The sequence below is a fragment of the Gobio gobio genome, assembly GCF_949357685.1.
Source record: "Gobio gobio genome assembly, chromosome: 10".
Taxonomy (NCBI): Eukaryota; Metazoa; Chordata; class Actinopteri; order Cypriniformes; family Gobionidae; genus Gobio; species Gobio gobio.
The window spans coordinates 31,800,017-31,818,487 of record NC_137116.1 but is presented as its reverse complement, the minus strand read 5'-3'; the positions used below and the strand labels follow the sequence as shown (position 1 = coordinate 31,818,487).

Here is an 18,471-nt window from a genome sequence, read left to right as displayed (position 1 = left end):
TATCTATCTATCTATCTATCTATCTATCTATCTATCTATCTATCTATCTATCTATCTATCTATCTATCTATCTATCTATCTATCTATCTATCTATCTATCTATCTATCTATCTATCTATCTATCTATCTATCTATCTATCTATCTATCTATCTATCTAATAGCAGTGGGACCTATTTTCTAAAGAAACGCACTGGCCCTTTAAGAACTGAGACGCTGCACTTGACGTCCAGCGGACTATCGCTTTGCCAGCAGTCAGTCAGTCACACACACACGGGCTCGAGTCATCTCTGATTCGCAGAGATTCTCGTTCAGTCCCTTCGTGTATTTACAGCCACTGTTACGAAAAACAACTACACAAAATGGGCACAAACTGCTCTTCTCGAATAACAGCCGTTTGGAGATAAGAGGGCGGAAACGCGAGTAAAACAGACGGCGGAGAAAGAAAAACAGACGGGAGAGCGAGAAGGCCGAACCATTGAGGGAGCGCGAGAGCAGCTTAGTTTCTCACGCGACAGAAGCGCGGCGCTCAAGTGGATTTGGGGCTCAAAGCAACGAGGACGAAAACACGCCCGCTTGCTAACCGTACATGTGGATTATTTGTGGAGATTTCTTCATTTCTTTCTCTTCAGAAACTGCATAAACGTCCGGTAGCGATAGACTTTCACCTTCCGCGGAGAGGTAAGTTACTACAAGACGTTTTGCCCACGAGTCTGTCAGCAGTTTATAGGTTTTAAGGGTGCCGAGAGTTCTCAGCGGAGAAACAGGGTCTGTCGGTGGCTAACGGTCGTTGTTCTTTTACTGAACCAAAGATTGAATGAGCGTCGCGGCGCAAGGCGGAAATCAAGCCCTCCGTGAAGACTGGCCGGCTAGTTAGCATAGCTAGCAGTGTTTATGATATAACGTTAGACGGAATGTCGTTACATTTCGTCAGGGACGTTACGTTATGTTTTCATTTGGCTTTCTAGCATTATACACAATGTTTTGCAAAGCACACTGTCGCCGTTGAGGTTTTTTTTTGGTTTGAGCTAGTTGACTTAGCTCGGTTTTTGTGGTCTTATATTGTATCGAATGCTTAGCTAGTTCTGTAGTAACGCTACCGGGTGCAAGCAGAGGGTATATTTTCAGTCTGTTTTGAATGTTTATGCTTAATCAGATTAGATAAGTGGTATTTAGATTTATTGTCAACATATCATTATTGAACGTGCCCAGGTGCTGCAACACATAGTCCTGGTTTAGAAAGAATAGCTCCACATAATGCAGTTTCTTATGGAGCTTCGAAAAAAAATCGTTTTGTTAACTGACTGCTCTGGTGTTGTAAAATAATTTTGGGTAAGAAATGAACATAATAAATGTTTGTGTGTGTGTATGTGTGTATATATATATATATATATATATGTATATATATATATATATATGTATGTATGTATGTATGTATGTGTATGTATATATACTTACACACTCACACATTTATACATATGTACATTATGTACATACATTTATATGTATCTATGTCATCTCAAATGTGTATTCCCATGCATATACACATTTATTTATATATATAATATTACACACACACACACACACACACACACACACACATACACATTTATATGTATCTATGTCCTCTCAAATGTGTATTCCCATGCATATACACATTTATTTATATATATAATATTACACACACACACACACATTTATATGTATCTATGTCCTCTCAAATGTGTATTCCCATGCATATACACATTTATTTATATATATAATATTATATACACAAACACACACATATTTATATATACATACATTTATATGTATATGTCATCTCATAGTGTATTCCCATGCATTAGTTCATGGGAATGGTCTTCATAGACAATATGTGGTTTGTGAGCCTATATCTATAGCTGGATATCGTGCAGTGACGTACTGAACTGTGATTATTTGTATAGCACTGCACAAATCTGTACACTGCCTCACTGTTCCATTGTTTTCATGTGAAGCAGAGACTGTGGTTTCCTTCATTGTACTGTAAATATCACTCAGAAAGTGTTGAGAAGACTTGCATAAACACGATGGGATAACATTGTGGACCTCCCCGCCCCCTTCACAAAGCTCTCTAACACCTTCATCGCCCGCTGACGATGAGGCTGGAACTACACTCGCTCACTTTCCATGTCTCGGATGTTGTTATTAAGGGTCAATAAATCATAGTGGATACCAAATGCTTGTCAACAGCTGTTGATTTGCACATGAAAGGCAGTGGAATGTGAAAAATGGTGGCCACACAGCTTAAGTGTATTAGTGTTATTGGACATGGGCCAGCTGAGGGCTTTTTTTCCTCTTGAGCAGCATTCTTTCCCACTGTACATTAGAAGAGAACAAAGCACAGTGTCATAAGTGGACCAGCGAGATGCCTGAACCCTAAACATAACTGGCCTCAGACAACCTCTTTGCTCTGCAGGGCTGCCAGGACTCATGGCCAGAAAACAACAGATTTGTTTTGGACTCGCATCAACTCCAGTTCCACCCTCTGTGTTGAGTATTGAGTAATGATAATCTTCCTCCCTCTCCTTACTGCTCCATGCAGATTAGTGATGATAAGCATTGAAAAGAAACGAGTTTGTCTTTTAAGCATTGTCTGGTGAAATGTGGAGCTAGTTTGCCACTTTATGTCTGTTTTTGAAATGCTTTGCACAAACTAATGCATGTTGCACAGCAGTTTTGCAGCTGCAAGCTTTATTACGGCGGACCTTTTCGTTAATTCATGTCAGATGCCTCGTTTCTCCTTATATGAACTGTGGAACATGCTCAAGTAGTGTTCAGGGACAAGATAAGGAGTTGATAGCTTACAAAGTGTTTGTCCTTGACCGTACTTCATTTTGATAAATGGAACATCGATGGAAATTAACCATATGCAAAATGCTTTCTTTGTAAGCAGACTTCTTGGCTTCCCATCATGCTGTCACTCTTTGTATCGACTGTGGTGGACCACTTTGCTGAGCTGGCTGTGTTGTAATGGGTTGGTTTTGCCTCTGTTGCAGTGCTGTCTCGATAAGTCTCCAGAAGATCTGCTCCTGCAGTCATGTTATTGTTTTATAGTGGAAGAGAGCTTTGTTTTGCGTTGTTTATTAAATGTGTTCATTGTCATCAGCCATGTCCATGTAAACTATATTTGTAGACTAACGTTCAAAAGTTTGGGCTCATTAAGTTTTTTTTTAATGTTGAAAAAGAAGTCTCTTATGCTCACTAAGGCTGCATTTATACAGTAAAACAGTAATATTGTAAAATATTATTGTTACAAAACCACTTTTATTTTAATATATTTTAAATGTAATTTACTCCCGCAAAGGCAACATTGAATTTCCAGTGTCACATGACCCTTCAGAAATGATTCTGATATGCTGATTTGCTGCTCATGAAACGTTTATTACTATTATCAATGTTAAAAGTGGTTGTAATATCTTTTCAGGCAGTCTGATGAATAAAAAGAGCAGCATTTGTTTGAATTATAAATCTTTTCACATTGTAGTTAATTAGCACCAGTTTGTTGCTTTAAAGAGCAAATGATTATCGTCTAAATATTGTTTTCACTACTTTCATTAAGTATTTTTACAGGGCTTTTGGGTCCGTAAATAGCACTAGAAGATAGGCTCTAAAGCATGTTCCTTTCACCCTCCTTTGTGTTTAGGTCTGTTGTCTGCTATCAGCAGCAGTTGTGTCATATCAGGCACAGTTAGATAAGGCACAATTGCTGGAGTTCCCCCAGTGGTGGAGTGATATCAGCGTGACGTAACCACTAGTATGTGTATGTGTAATGTTGACACTGCTGTGTTTGTTAGCTCAGTGAGGCAATAGTGCCCCATATCTGCTGTGGATGGCACCATATTTGGAGAGATATTTATGCAGATCAGTCATGTGTATATACAGGGCCAAAATCTTTTTCTGTTTAACCCTTTAACATTCATTGAGTGAGATAAAGTAATCTTTCTACTATTTGGAGGAGTGTTGTCAAAAATATCAGTATTATTGAAATATCTGAAACGGTTCCAATCAGAGTTTCCGCTAGAAAAAAATGGTGCCGGTCAAAGTGACCGGCAGAGGTTTCATTTTCCGGACATTTTGATGATATGCCGGTCAAATATCACCTCTTAATTATTCAAGTTGAGGAAAACTGAAAGCAGTTTATGTAACTTAAAAAGTATTCATACCGAACGGTTCACGGAGTGAGTTCCAAATGGAATCAGTATTCCCTATTTGATCATCCCTATGTGAGCAGGACACGCGTGTGCCATGCCGTATGTAGCAGTTTGGAATGCACTTGGCAAAGGGAGCGGCGTAATTTCCTCATTATCTTCAGCTGGGATTTTCAAACATTTTCGGCTTCAGTTTCGGTTTTCGGCCAAGTGCATACTAAATTTTCGGTTTCGGTCCAGAATTTTCATTTCGGTGCATCACTAGTCTGCATAATTCTTTTCTTTTTTTTAGCCTAACTGTTGCAAATAAAAATATTTTTTTATTTTAAACAGTTTATAAAAATATGCTTTGTAATAGGCTGCTGTATATAAAAAGTAATATAACTCTTAAAAATATGAATTATATATTTATTTATACCGGCGCTGCGTTGTCACAGGAAAATCCCAGCTGAAGATAATGAGGAAATTACTCCGCTCCCTTTGCCAAGTGCATTCCAAACTGCTACATATGGCATGGCACACGCGTGTCCTGCTCACATAGGGATGATCAAATAGGGAATACTGATTCCATTTGGAACTCACCCCGTGAACCGTTCGGTACGAATACGCGAACCGTTCGGTACGAATACGCGAACCGTTACACCCCTACCGAATATAGCATTGTTTTTACTCAAGCAAATTTAATTATAAACTCATTATGTCTCATTTAGTTGGTAACATTTAAATTGGCCACCGTGTGAAATGACTCCTTGTCAAATTAACTTGAACAAACAAATTACATTTTCAAATTATTCGACCCTCTTGTGAATCCGTTGCGTCGTCCTGCCTTTTCGCAGCGCGAACAGAAATTTTTTTCGTTACCATCAACTACCTCACATCTTAGCCATGGGAACTTGTCACTCCATACCGACCGATACGCCCTACACTTCTGCTTTTTTTTTCTCCGGTGGTGGCAGAGCTGTCTGGCTCTGGACATCTGAGGCTTCAGGCGTTCCTGATTCAGTATCCTCCTTCGCGTCTGGCCTTTGAAAAAAACTTTTAAGGCTAGTCTGCCTGGGCCTGGCCATATTTGAAACGTCTCTCTATAGTTCGTGGTTTAGCCGTTAGGCGTGCGCTTTATTTGAAATGCAACATGCGATGTTGTTTAAAAACTTTCAAACGGTCGATTCAGATTGTGTTAGGGGGGCGGGGCCGCGATTATTAGGCAGTTTTAATCTGACAATTTGACCGAAAAGATTTAATTTTGTCGGACATTTAATTTTTTTCCCAGCCAATGTCCGGTAATTACCGGACAACGGAAACCCTGGTTCCAATACTCCTTTACACCGATACCAGCTGCACGTTTTCACTCTCTTCCCTCCGACGGCGAATTGATACACACCCGTCTCCTGTCACTCACTCGTCTCATTCGCTCCAGTTGAATAGTGCTTGTATTGCACATACATTTAATCATTCCCGCAGGTATCACACTTCACACCAAGAGTGTGCGCACACCACTGATATAAGTGGCGCTCTCATAAAGCTGCCTCTCAAACAGCTCGCAAGTACCAAATTGACTTCTTTTTCATGGCTAATTGTGCTTAAACGGTCAAAAACATACAGAATTATGTCGATAATAATGCCTGTCTTGCAGAGAATTCAGGTAAATGCAGTCAGTTTTGGAACATGAATAGTTTAGTGAAAACGCATGTTGTGTAACTGTAAATTGAATCCGTGCATAAGCTCTTAAAGTGACAGCAGCCTAATAAACCTGCTGCTGTCTGTCATGTTAATCAAAGAACAAAAGGGAAAATCATTCACTGCTCTTGACTGAATAACTTTTGTAACTTTAATTGTGAGTAGGGATGCACCAAAATGCATCGGCCGGAAATAATATTTCCGTTTTTTGGCCGAAAAAAGGCTGAAAATATGAGCCGAAAATATTTTTGTATTATTTTTGTTATCCGAAGGAAAAATATGATCACGGACGTTTTTGATCATGCTGATTTGTCCGCAGTGAAGTTTAGCCGGTGTGTGTGTGTGTGCGAGCGAGTGTGTGTGTTCGTGATGAGCGGATCACGGTTATATCGCAGGTCAGGCGGATTAATTAATAAATAAATAAACAATGATTAAATAATTGTAATTAGTGCTGGGCGGTATACCGGTTCATACCAAATACCGGTATTTATTTTTGTTATGATATGAATTTTGATGATACCGCAATACCGGTATGTGTCGCGTTCGGAATGCGGCGCGTCACTGTTCGAGGGGTCACGTTTCACGGTTGCACTGCACTTTAGTGAGAGCACAGCTGAGATCGCATCACAGCCTATGGCAAGTCTGGCAAGTAAATAGACTGACAATTCAAAGAAGAATGGGAAGAAATGTAGCTGCTTTATTCTTTCTGTGTTAAACAGACGTGTCATTTGTTCAGATACTGTAGTGCTCTTAAATGCATTGCAAATATCCTTCAACCTTTTAAAGGTCCCATGGCATGAAATTTTCATTTTATGAGGTATTTCAACATTAATATGAGTTCCCCTAGCCTGAATATTGTCCCCAAGTGGATAGAAATGTTGATCGGGGTAAAACCGAGTTCTGGCTGTCTCTCTCTGCCTTTGAGAAAATGACAGGCCAGACGAGCCAATCCTGAAGGCTCCTGGTTTGACGTCCAAGCAGGCACGGTTTCCTCCCTTTCCTCCGCCCAGAGAATCTGGCACGCCCATGCAAACGCTCCAGAGATCATTAACGTTACTTGTGAACGAGTGAACACTGGCAGTTTCTCAGTGTTTGGATGTACAAATGAAAACAGAAGTCTTTCTTCAGTTCCTTCTGATCTGTGATCAGTGATTTCTGATGTGTAGCTAATTATTTATTATTTGTGGACACGCAGCGGCTTCTCTCTCTCCCGACAGAACGGTGTTTTCGTGTTTTCTATCTTGAGAGTCAGTGTTTTTGTACGTCCTCGTCGCGTCTATCTGTTCTTAAATGTGCATACAGTCTTTTCTGTTTAACATCAGCAGTCACATCTTTAGAGATAAACTTCACACACGCCGAAGCACGGCCTTCAACATCCCCGACCCCCAGTACTGCATCTGGCCCACAGCGGAGGCACCAAACGCGGCGTGAGATTAAGCAGAAGGAGGGTAAGCGTGAGGGTATCTGGGCTAGGCTAGCCAGCTTTCCCCACAATAAACTGGATTACATTCGATTACAGCTGTTGTGTCTTTGTTTGCGCTGTGTAAGTTACTCAATGCGCGTCAATGACGCTATTCATATGATTGGAACATATCTAGAAATAATGCTATATTCAACACTTACTAACTCGTTCATCTCGCTGTAATGGTACATTGCATGTGTTACAAAGTTGGTAGAATAATGATGAAGAGGACTCGGTGTGACTGGGACTCGTGTTTATTCAGAACTCTCAGATACAAACACAATAAACTCGCGCTGACTGACAGCGCTCTCATAACTCAGTAGTTACTATAAATAACTTTGTTAGCAATCGCTTCGTCTCCGTGATGTCCGGTTCGCGAACGAATCATTCTTTTGAATCGGTTCTTTTTAGTGAACCGAACCAGTTCACCAAATCGGACTGAATCGTTCTGAACGGTTCGCGTCTCGAGTCAGCGCTGATCCATAATTTACTAAAGTTACTAACTTTCTGACATGAGTGACAGTCCCTCCGACTAGAAATAAACTAATAACCTGAAGTATATGCTAGTAACTACAACAGTTCACCCTGAACTGAGACATGCTGAGAGAACTGATGAGAAGTGAACACAGGTCCATCCGTCTCTCTGGCAGACTCGTGCCTGCTCGTGCCTCGTTAAACCACGCCCCCTCCGCTCATTTAAATTGCAAAGATGTCAGCCAATCACAACAGTGGGCGTTTTTACTGAAGTCTCACAGCAGACACGCCTCTTGAAGCAGGGCATTCAGCCACAGGGCAAACAGCAGTATAGAAAAAATGCCTTTTATTTCTAAATTATGACATTTTATGATGTAAAAATCATACTAATAATATAAGTACACCTCAGGAAACACTATAAAATAATAGAAAAATGCCATGCCATGGGACCTTTAAATGTTCCGCGTTTCTCCCTCGTTTTGGCAGTTTGTTGTTATATAGGATTAGATTTTTTAAAATGCTTAAGGTGCCCCCAACTCTTTTTTTTCTATCTCCACGGTCATATTTTAATATGCATGTGTCTGTAATGAATGTGTTGCATGTGTTTTATTGGTTGTCTCAATATTGGTTTATTGGTTGTCTCAACTGCCCGTGTGTAGTTTGAATTCTCCGCTGTGATCAAGGGCTGAATCTGAAATCGCCCCCTATAACCTCAAATAGGGCATCTTTGTAAACCTGTATTAATTCTAGTGCACACAAAAAAAAATAGACGTAATTTGAAATCTGAGACTTTGTTTTATATCAATAGTAATAAAGCACAAAGATTATAGCGATTTATTGGATGGGAGGTGCGCTACAATGTTTATTTCATTCATTAACTGAAAACAGGATGACTAGTCGATTCTTCGGATTTAAGAATCAATATTGTTTTGTAAAAGTGAGAATCGATTAAAATCGAGAAATCAATATTTTTTACCCAGCCCTAGTGGGCAGTATATAAAACGAAAAGGAAAAACCCTACATGAGATATTGCTTAATAACTTAATAAAAATATACACTAACTTAAAGGAGTCATAAATTGAGAAATTGGAGGTTAGTGGATTGGATTGGATTGGTTAGCGTTATACAGCGTTATACAGCACGCCTCCAGACCGCGGCGAAATAAAGTGAAACTGAGGCGTGCACTGCACAGTGATGTCTGGAATCACTGATCATTAAATGGTTAGTGCAAGATGTGCAGCGCCAATCTGTCACAGCCTACATCGCATTATAATGAGAACACGATGGAAAATGCTGTGAATGATCTGTGCTTAGTTCCCCGTTTATCAGCTGATCCACAGAGAAACCAGCGAGAACACTCAGACTAGCGCGTGAAGTTCATGTGCGCATTCGCGTCCTTTTCTGCAGATGCACGTTGTAAGATAAGATTACTTTTATGTTGTCTATCTGATTAATCTAATATAAAACGCGTTTGGTTGAGCTTAATAAGCTAGCAAAGCGCTGCCGTTATACCGGCTGTTCATTCTCTTCAGTTTCAGCTCAAATGCATTAATGCTCGAGCTCGACATGGTTTAGAGACAGATATTATTTTTAGATAGGCTATTTCTTTCTCAGAATCATTGACATTAGTAATGCAGCAGTGCTATACTGGTCTCATATTTTTTAACAGTAGACCTAGTTTATTTAAAGCTGTTATGAGTTTGAAAACGCACAGTGATGTCTGTAAACGCTACGATCATGAATAAAAAAATTAAGTGCATGATGTGCAGAGTCAATCTGTCAAAGCATTATAATGAGAACACGATTTTAATAAAATTTTGTTTCTGTGTGCTTTCGTTGTCCGTATATCAGCGTTGTTAAAGGAAGAGCGCATTCAAAATGTTCTGTTTCAAACCATAGCCTGTCAAATCTAGCACGCTGAAGTTCACGTGCGCATTCACGTCCTTTTGTGCTGATTTATGTCGTAATAGGTTAATAATCTTCATATTAATATTGATATAGGGTGCGTTTGGTTGAGTTTATTAACCAGCTAGCAAGCTCTGCAGGGTGGTGTTATTTCACAGTTTCAGCTCAAAGTCAATGCTCGATATTACTGACTTGGTTATTTTAGACGGTCATTTTATAAAGATGTTTCTTTTTCAAAGACATTTATGCATCATAATCTAGCAGTTATTTTTTGTTTTATATGTTCATGTTTTCATATACCTGTTTTCATGTTACGTTTGTCAACAACCATTTTCATGTTACGTTTGTCAACAACCATTTTCATAGCAGTTTTCATTATCTCAATGACGGACATGCCCCGCCCCCTGCACATGCCCCGCCCCCGAGTACTCGAGTACTCGTTTTTGAGACCTATCGATGATCGAAATGAGAAATTTACAAAAATGCCCATCCCTAATAAGAATATCCTGTATGTTTCAGAGCTGAAAACTTCCTTGTTAGTCAAAGAAAAGCTTTTATTGACAGCAGGCTCAGCAAACGCTTGATCTGGGAATGTGCGTCCCTGTGATGTCTGAGTGTGGTGAAACACCGCCTTAAACAAACCGCCTTCGCCTACTATTTCCGAATTCAGATTCAAATGCAGATTGATGCGCACTCTAAAGGCTGATATTGCCCACAATATTAATTAACCTTGCATTAACCAAGGTTTACCAGATAAAAATTCAAACAATTGAATGTTAAAATTAACATACTCACGATGAACAATACTTCCACAGCATTTATTAACCTTAGTCAATGTTACAAATGGAATCTTATTGTAGTGTCACCATTTCATACAAATCCAAACAGTCTGCTTTTTTAGAAGGCGATTAACTAATAAAAAACGAATGCGCTTGTATAGTTTGCTTTCTCACAAATTTTATATATATATGCAACATTTGGGTCGAACTTGCGTGTGTTTTTATCACATTGTTTTAACTTCTTGAGGTACTGCTATTAGCGTCCTCTCAGCCTCATCGACAAACACACTGCTGTTCTTTACCTGTTAATGCAGCATCTAGTCAAGAAATGAATTACTTTATAATGATTTGGCAACAAGTACTGTACTGTAGTGTTCAGTATTCATACCGTTTCGCTGTTGTGTTTTAAAGGTCCCATGGCATGAAATTTTCATTTTATGAGGTTTTTCAACATTAATATGAGTTCCCCTAGCCTGAATATTGTCCCCAAGTGGATAGAAATGTTGATCGGTGTAAACCCGAGTTCTGGCTGTCTTTCTCTGCCTTTGAGAAAATGACAGGCCAGACGAGCCAATCCTGAAGTCTCCTGGTTTGACGTCCAAGCAGGAACGGTTTCCTCCCTTTCCTCCACCCAGAGAATCTGGCACGTCCATGCAAACGCTCGAGAGATCATTGCTTGTGAACGAGTGAACGCTGGCAGTTTCTCCGTGTTTGGATGTACAAATGAAAACAGAAGTCTTTCTTCAGTTCCTTCTGATCTGTGATCAGTGATTTCTTATGTGTAGCTAATTATTTATTATTCGTGCACACGCAGCGGCTTCTCTCTCTCCCGACAGAGCGGTGTTTTCGTGTTTTCTATCTTGTGAGTCAATGTTTTTGTACGTCCTCGTCGCGTCTATCTGTTCTACAATGTGCATACAGTCGTTTCTGCTCAACATCAGCAGAGTAACATCTTTAGAGATAAACCTCACACACGCCGAGGCTCGGGCTGCACTGACCGGTCGGCCTTCAACATCCCCGACCCCCAGTACTGCATCTGGCCCACAGCGGAGGCACCAAACGCGGCGTGAGATTAAGCAGAAGGGGGGTAAGCGTGAGGGTATCCGGCTAGGCTAGCCAGCTATTCCCACAATAAACTGGATTACATTCGATTACTGCTGTTGTGTCTTTGTTTGCGCTGTGTACTCAATGCGCGTCACTGACACTTTCCATATGATAGGAACATATCTAAAAATAATGGTATTATCCACACTTACTCATAACTCGCTCATCTCGACAGCTGTAATGGTACTTTGCATGTGTTACAAAGTTGGTAATAATGATGAAGACAAACTCGGCGTGACTGGGACTCGTGTTTATTCAGAACTCTCAAATACAAACACAATAAACTCGCGCTGACTGACAGCGCTCTCATAACTCAGTAGTTACTATACATAACTTTGTTAGCAATCGCTGAGCTCCGTCTCTGGTACATTGGTGATGTCCGGTTCGCAAACGATCTTTCTTTTGAACCGGTTCTTTTTAGTGAACCGAATCAGTTCACCAAATCGGACTGAATCGTTCTATACGGTTCGCGTCTCCAGTCAGTGCTGATCCATAATTTACTAAAGTTACTAACTTTCTGACATGAGTGACAGTCCCTCCGACTAGAAATAGACTAATAACCTGAAGTATATGCTGTAACTACAACAGTTCACTGAACTGAGACTGACAGAACCGATGTGAAGTGAACTCCGGTCCATCCATCTCTCTGGCAGCAGCTCATGCCTCGTAGACCTCGTTAAACCACGCCCCCTCCGCTCATATCAAATGCAAAGATGTCAGCCAATCACAACAGTGGGCGTTTTTACTGAAGTCTCACAGCAGACACGCCTCTTGTAACAGGGCCTTCAGCCACAGGGCAAACAGCAGTATAGAAAAAATGCCTTTTATTTCTAAATTATGACATTTTATGATGTAAAAATCATACTAACAATATAAGTACACCTCAGGAAACATTATAAAATAATAGAAAAATGCCATGCCATGGGACCTTTAAACATCTGATGTGTCAGCGCTCTCTGTGCAGCGTGTGCTCTCCGTTCAGTGCTTAGCCACACGTGGTAATGTTTTTCTCGCCTTTAGAGGCCGCTCTCGTGCTATATCATGCCAACAGACCCATCTCAGAGCTCTTGTACTGTGTTATAACAGCGCACCCGTCTCAGCCGCTCCAGCAACGGACGCAACACGGGAAAACTACCGGTGAGGATTTTTGCCGATAACCGATTGTTCCACCAATCAACTATCGGTGCTGAATTTATCGGTCGACCTCTAGCATTTAACCTGACGAAAAGATATTTATTAAATATTATCCGCATTATATTTCACCTGCAGCAGCATTGTGAACTTTTGCAATGATACGTTTCGCCATTAACTTTTAAATGGATCATTATATTTAAACTGCAAACGCATGAGGGGAGTCTCTGCATTAAAGGGTCATTAAACCCTAAACCAAATTTTTTGCGATTTTAACAGAGTTATGTGTTGAGCATCATAGAAGTCAATGTTACCATCCATTCATTTTGATTGTAGGAGAAAACAAGTTAATTTTAAACATTTTGCGCTATATTCAACTTCCGGGTTTAAATTCATCTTTGTATGCTTTGTCGTACTATAGTACAGCGATGACTCATCGATGTCTCATAATTATTCACTAAGTCTGCGTGTCCTTATCCTATGAGAAGAGGCCTCACTTAATTATTCATGAGACTGCGTGTCCTTATCCTGAGATCGTATTCAGCGAGTGAGAGACGCATTATTGGATCCAAAACGAGTGTTTATTTTTTTCTTTGTAAGAGTTTCTGCGTCCCATAAATTCTCTTCAGTGGATCCTGAGTAGAGCCCGACCGATAAAGGATTTTTAAGGCCGATACCGATACAAATATTTGGTAATTTAAAAATCCGATATTCCGATATATCAGCCGATATATATTAAAAATAAATAAATAAATAAATAAAATAACAGAAACGCGTAAAAAACACTTAAACAGATTTCCCTTACATTAGTTATTTGTAGTTATTCATGATAACTCAGCCTCTCTAAAATAATATGAAAATGCAGTTAAAAAATAAACTTTGTTTTATTGTCACAACAGAACAGAACAGAACAGAGGAACATAAAAATATATTAAAGTTCTGATAAATAAAATGTTTAAAAATACAAACTTAAGATATGAAACTTAGTCGTTTGGACGAAAACACAATAACAAAAACAAAACAAAAAATCTAAGTTACCAGTATTAATAGATGTGGTAAGTTTTATAAATATAAATTTGAGCAAAAAAAATTCAGTTAAGTTCTAGAAGTTCTGATAAATAACAACAACAGCAAAATATAAACTATATACAGTATAAATATGAGCTACCTTATAATTACAACGTCAACTTGCTTATCCCTTTACATGCACTCTTTTAATTCTATCCATCAAGCTACAACAAACCATTTTCAATCATCATTTGGTGCCTGCCTTCTAAAATCTACTACTGATGATGCAGTAAATCCATAATTGGACTCGTTAATGCGGCGTCTGAACGAAGTCACGCACTTTTGTTCACTCCTCACGTGCTTAACTTACGATTTACAATGCAGGGACTGGAACTACAAATATACTAGTTATAAATAGAGTAATCATTACTTTATTGAGGCAGAATAAGTTTGTTGTGATTTCCAAGGCGCATTAATGTTAGCGGTCTCCCACTGATAGCCATGGCATTAGCTAGCTTTGTGGTTAGCGTCTATGATAAGTCATAATTTAGAAATATGTATACTTTTTAAAAATAACGGGCAGGGGAGAGATGATACGTCTCATGCTGTCAAACTGTCAGACTATTAAAGAAATACATCTTATTCAGTCACATTGTCCGAGTTAAACTTAGTCAGTCAACTGTAACAACCTAGCGTAATTACCAGCTCTCTTGGCTTACATGTAACAGCAAAACTGGACTTGGCAGTTACAAATTTGAGCAGTTACAAATTTTGTCATGTTATTTGAGTTAAGAGAACTGATGGGGATGTTTTTTTAATTGTTATTCAAGCAATGTATGTCTCGTTGCCAACTTACATGCACTTCACGGATGATCACCGTTGTGTTGTGAATGCTGCACTCAGCTAGATCAGCTGGTGTTGCCAACTCGGCACGTTGTATAGAGTGCCCTCTGGTGGACAAACTATGAAACGCCAACACTCATTGTGTTTGACTGGTGTTTCGTTCGTTTTTTTTTTTTTTTAAATATTAATTTATCGGCCATCATAAATGCAGATACCGATAGTTTGGAAAAGGCCTAATATCGGCCGATAATATCGGCCCGCCGATATATCGGTCGGGCTCTAATCCTGAGTCTTCGAAACAAACACGATTCATCCACACTGTGAGTGTAACCGCTCTTTAAGCCCATTAACAGATCAAACGGCTCATAAGTTATCAATGATGCAACAGCATGTTCATATATATTATCTATGCAGAGAACATGCGGATTGCTGTGCATTTATTTGAGCAATAAATGATAGCTGTCGATAAGTTTACACAACCATGTGTATATTGCAGGGCTCGACATTAAGCCTGTTCACATGCTTGTCCTTCGGACAAGTAAATCTGTCATTTTTTTGTGTGCTTTGATCATTAAATAATTATGAATTTAATCCCTTTTAAATTATCCCTTTGCAGTGTAAGATTACAGCTAACACCTTTAAATTTTTAAATATATATTCAATTCAGTAAATAACTGAAACAAGCACAACAAACTGGCAAAAATAAAAGGGTTATAAATGTATGATTCATATATTTCTACATCACTATAGAATATCTATACTAGGGATGGGCATTTTTTTCTCAATTTCTCATTTCGATCATCGATAGGTCTCAAAAACGAGTACTCGGGGGCGAGGCTTGTGCAGGGGGCGGGGCTTGTCCGTCATTGAGATTATGAAAATGGTTGTTGACAAATAGCCTACAAGTGACATGAAAACAGGTATATGAAAACATGAACATATAAAACCAAAAATAACTGCTAGATTATGATGCATAAATGTCTTTGAAAAAGAAACATCTTTATAAAATGACCGTCTAAAATAACCAAGTCAGTAATATCGAGCATTGCCTTTGAGCTGAAACTGAAATAACACCACCCTGCAGAGCTTGCTAGCTGGTTAATAAACTCAACCAAACGCACCCTATATCAATATTAATATGAAGATTATTATTAACCTATTACGACATAAATCAACACAAAAGGACGTGAATGCGCACGTGAACTTCAGCGTGCTAGATTTGACAGGCTATGGTTTGAAACGGAACATTTTGAATGCGCTCTTCCCTTAACAACGCTGATATACGGACAACGAAAGCACACAGAAACAAAATTTTATTAAAATCGTGTTCTCATTATAATGCTATGACAGATTGACTCTGTACATCATGTACTTCATTTTATTATTCATGATCGAAGCGTTTACAGACATCACTGCGCGTTTTCGAACTCATAACGAAAAACAACTTTAAATAACTATAGGTCTACTGTTAAAAAATATGAGACCAGTATAGCACTGCTGCAAATCAAATCAAATCAAATCACTTTATTGTCACACAGCCATGTACACAAGTGCAACAGCAGGTGAAATTCTTGGTGCAGTTCCGAGCAACATAGCAGTCATGACATGTACAACATTTAAAGCAGCATCAGATTACACATCTGATGCGCCCACAATTACTCACAGCACAGTAAACACTACAATAAATAATTTACACAATGTGAGTGTAGTTCTCACAGCTTTAACCAATATACACATACTTACAATATACATATACTTTAAACAATATACACTAAACATACATTAAACAGTATACATTAAGCTATAATAGTAATAATAATATACAATGTACAGTATCCATTATTATTCACAGAGATCCAATGTACAATAGGTGCTATATGATAAATGATAAATAATAATTTATAATAAATGTGTATATAATGTGTGTGTATCTACAGTGGGTTGTGCTGAGTGATATTCTGTCCGGTGTGTGTTATGATCCTGATGGGTCAAGAGTTAAGGAGTCTGATTGTTTGTGGGAAGAAGCTGTTCTGGAGTCGGCTGGTGCGTGTTCTGATGCTGCGGTACCGCCTGCCTGATGGCAGCAGTGAGAGCAGCCCATGGCTCGGGTGGCTAGAGTCTCTGATGATCCTCTGAGCTCTCTTCACACATCGCCTGGCGTAAATGTCCTGGAGGGAGGGAAGCTCACCTCCGATGATGCAGCTGGCCGTGCGCACTACCCTTTGCAGGGCTTTGCGGCTGCGGGCGGTACTGTTGCCGTACCAGGTGGTGATGCAGCCAGTCAGCAGGCTCTCTATGGTGCTGCTGTAGAACCGTGTGAGGATGTGGCGGCTCATTCCAAACCTCCTCAGCCGTCGCAGGAAGAAAAGGCGCTGATGAGCCTTCTTCACAACGGCCTCGGAGTGGACGGACCATGAGAGTTCCTCTGTGATGTGGACACCGAGGAACTTGAAGCTGCTGACTCTCTCCACCGGTGCTCCATCGATGGTGATGGGGCGGTGTTCTCTCTCATTCCTCCTGAAGTCGACCACCAGCTCCTTGGTCTTGCTGACGTTGAGGGAGAGGTTGTGCTCCTGACACCACCGTGTCAGAGTGTGCACCTCCTCTCTGTAGGCCGTTTCATCATTGTCAGTGATGAGACCTACCACCGTCGTATCGTCAGCAAACTTGATGATGGTGTTGGAGCTGTGGGTTGCCACACAGTCATGTGTGTACAAAGAGTACAGGAGTGGGCTGAGAACACAGCCCTGAGGGGCTCCAGTGTTGAGAGTCAGTGGTGAGGAGATGTTACTGCCCATTCTGACCACCTGGCGTCTGTTTGACAGGAAGTCCAGGATCCAGCTGCATAACAGGCTGTTTAAGCCGAGAGCCCGGAGTTTCATGTCAAGTATGGAGGGCACAATGGTGTTGAATGCTGAGCTGTAGTCTACAAACAGCATTCTCACATATGTGTTCCTCTTTTCCAGGTGGGAGAGAGCAGTGTGAATTGTTGATGAAATGGCATCATCGGTGGAGCGGTTTTTGCGGTATGCAAACTGCAGTGGGTCCAGTGAGGGGGGGAGAACAGAGCAGATGTGGTTTCTGACTAGTCTCTCAAAGCATTTGCTGATGATGGGGGTCAGAGCAACAGGACGCCAGTCGTTTAAGCAGGTGGTTTTTGCTTGCTTCGGTACAGGAACAATGGTGGACGTTTTGAACCATGTGGGGACCACAGACAGGGAGAGGGACAGGTTAAAAATGTCCGTGAAAACTCCAGCCAGTTGGCGCGCGCACGCTCTGATGACGCGGCCGGGAATCCCGTCTGGACCCGCAGCTTTACGGACGTTCACCCGCCGGAAGGATCGGGTTACATCCGCTTCAGATACGGAGAGTGCACTAACCTCTGTATCTTCAGCCGCGAGCTCTCTCTCCGCGAGGGCGGTGTTTGTTCCCTCAAAGCGAGCATAAAAGGTGTTGAGCTCGTCCGGGAGAGAGGCAGCGGTGTTCACGGTGGAGTTTGAGTTCCCTTTATAGTCTGTGATGATGTTAATTCCCCTCCACATGCTTCTGGAGTCGGTGGTGTTGAACTGTCCTTCAATCTTGTCCCTGTACTGGCGTTTTGCTGCTTTGATTGTTTTCCGGAGGGCATAACTTGCTTGTTTATGCTCCTCCGCATTACCGGAGTTAAAGGTGAGGGACCGCGCATTGAGTGCCGCGCGAACATCCCCATTTATCCACGGCTTCTGGTTTGGGTACAGCCGAATTGTTTTGGTCGGAACAACGTCATCTACACACTTCCTGATGAAACACGTTACGCTATCAGCGTAGACCTCGATGTCGTCATCAGAGGCCGACCGGAACATCTCCCAGTCCGCGTGATCAAAACAGTCCTGTAGCATAGAGTCCGATTGGTCCGACCAG

General features: G+C 40.6%; 1 protein-coding gene across 2 annotated transcripts in view; it reads left to right on the top strand.

The window, feature by feature from the left end:
- Nucleotides 1-254: 254 nt before the first annotated feature.
- The window catches only part of ncor2 (nuclear receptor corepressor 2), a 136,512-nt gene continuing 118,295 nt past the window's right edge, over nt 255-18,471 (top strand). For both annotated transcript variants that reach the window (XM_079828036.1, XM_079828035.1), the window contains exon 1: nt 255-679. The gene's annotated coding sequence lies outside the window, so the exon portion shown is untranslated. The remainder of the gene's footprint in view (nt 680-18,471) is intronic.